This window comes from Octopus bimaculoides, chromosome 27, assembly GCF_046866305.1.
Source record: "Octopus bimaculoides isolate indiv1 chromosome 27, ASM4686630v1, whole genome shotgun sequence".
Lineage (NCBI taxonomy): Eukaryota > Metazoa > Mollusca > Cephalopoda > Octopoda > Octopodidae > Octopus > Octopus bimaculoides.
This window is the reverse complement of record NC_142954.1, coordinates 5,188,128-5,190,627: the sequence shown is the minus strand read 5'-3', so window position 1 is coordinate 5,190,627 and position 2,500 is coordinate 5,188,128. Positions and strand designations below refer to the sequence as shown.

General features: G+C 36.6%; 1 protein-coding gene across 1 annotated transcript in view; it reads left to right on the top strand.

Moving 5' to 3' along the window:
* The first annotated feature begins 933 nt into the window (after positions 1–933).
* The window catches only part of LOC149130807 (uncharacterized), a 27,120-nt gene continuing 25,553 nt past the window's right edge, over positions 934–2,500 (top strand). Inside the window, exon 1 of the mRNA XM_089343466.1 lies at positions 934–1,170. The gene's annotated coding sequence lies outside the window, so the exon portion shown is untranslated. The remainder of the gene's footprint in view (positions 1,171–2,500) is intronic.

Genomic DNA, 2,500 nt, shown 5'->3' with positions numbered 1-2,500 from the left:
GCGTAGTATCCCTGATGATATTAAACACACATTAGAGATGGTGAACTGGCAGAATAGCAGACAAAATGCGTAGCGGCATTTTGTCCGTCTTTAGTTTCCGAGATCAAATTCCGCCGGTGTCGAGTTTACTTATTATATTTGCGAGGTCGATAAAGTAAATATAAGCTGAACACTAGATAGATAGATAGATAGATGCATAGATATACACACGCACACACACACATGTGTGTGCGTGTTTGTGTGAAATATATTTACGTATATGTAAATATATCTATACATGTGTGTATATGCGAGCATATACAGACACAGACACACATGTACATCCACCAACACACACACACACAGACTTCTACTTCCATATATACACACATATATAGCCATGTTACTCCAAGTGGTACGTATTATACCAATATCTGTGTATTTGTATATCTCATTATTTATCTAAGTTAACCGGCAAAAACCAAGATGTGTTTGCGTTTGTCTTACATCTACTACTCTTCCTTTTCCTCCTACGCACACAAACGCCTTTTAATGTCGACATCAAATTTAGCAGAGGGACACCAACCGACTATCAAATCAACCGGCCAACACGAATTGTAAGAAAATGAATTTTTTGGTGTATGTACGTATATATGCATCTATACATATATATATATATATGTATATATATATATATATATATATATATATATATATATATATATATATATATATATATATATATATATATATATATATATATACATGTATATATATATATACATGCATATATATATACATGTATTTACATGTATATATACATGTATATATATATATATATATATATATATATATATATATATATATATATATATATATATATATATATATATATATTCCAAGTGCATACGCAGTTCGGTAAATATAAACGACAGGGACTATGTATACATTAATAAACGAATGTGACCCACCCCCATACAAACCGGAAGCAAAAGTAAGAGCCTCGTTTTCGGTTTATATTACACCTTTTTTCCTCCATTGACAGAACCAGCGACTCACTAATTGCTACGATATAAATCACCGTTTTATAGTTACAAAGGTGTACACCACAACTTGCTGTTCGTATAAAAAGGATAAAATATATGAATGTATATATATATTCTTATCTTCGCTAACTTCATATAGATTTTCGTAAGTATATTTTTTGCCTTTCATTACTTAGTACTTGATTTTTTTCTTTTATCTATATGTACACACATCTATGTGTATATATATATATATATATATGTGTGTGTGTGTGTGTGTGTGTGTGTGTGTGTGTGTCTTTGTGTGTGTATGCGTGCAGGTGTGTGTATATATATGTATGTACGTATGTATGCATGCTTGTATATATATATATATATGTATGCATGCATGTATGTATGTATGTATGTATGTATGTATGTATGTATCATTAATCTTTAACGATTTTCAGCGTGATGAATTGCCTGAACCGTTAGTGTACTGGACAAACCGTGGTTCGGTATTTTGTTCTGTTCACCGTGGGTTCGAATTCTGCCGAGATCAACTCTGCTTTTCAGCCCTCAACCAGATCGATGAAAGAAAAGTACCACCTAAATACCGAATCGAAATAATCAACAGTTCTCTTCCATAAAGAAACGCTAGACTTTATTATTATGAAGAAGGCGGTAAGCCAGTAGTATGGTTACCGCGTTGGACAAAATACTTAGCGGCATTCCGCCTGGCTTTACGTACTGGGTATGAATTCTGCCAAGGTCAACTTTTCATTTTATCCTTTCGGGGTCGATAAAATAAGAACCCCCCCCCCCCCAAAAGTACTGGTGTCGATGTAATCGTGCTACCCTCTCCCCAAAATTTCAGGCGTTGTGCCTATAGTGGAAAGGATTGTTATTGCAACATGGCCCAATGGTTAGGGCAGCGGACTCGCAGTCGTAGAATCGCTGTTTCGATTCCCAGACCGGGCGTTGTGAGTGTTTATTGAGCGAAAACACCTAAAGCTCCACGAGGCTCCGGCAGGGGATGGTGGCGAACCCTGCTGTACTCTTTCACCACAACTTTCTCTCACTCTTACTTCCTGTTTTTGTTGTACCTGTATTTCAAAAGGCCAGCTTTGTCACACTCTGGGTCATGCTGAATCTCCCCGAAAACTACGTTAAGGGCACACGTGTCTGTGGAGTGCTCAGCCACTTGCACGTGAGGAATGGAAGGATCGTTAGAGTGTCAGCTCCAAGTGCCTTGTGATATTACTTCCAGCTGTTTTGCCGTTTGCAATTCAAATCCCGCCGTGGCCTACTTAAATGCTAGAATTAATCCACCTCCCGATGCAGCAACAGCGACTACTAATCTTAATATTAGGATAAGATAAAAATAAACGGTCCCTCCGTTGCTTTCAACGATATGTATTCAGTTATATATATATACGTGTGTGTTCGTGTGTGTGTGTGTGCGTGGGTGAATGTGCTTGTGTCTATATGTATGTGCTTTCATGACTGCATTATAC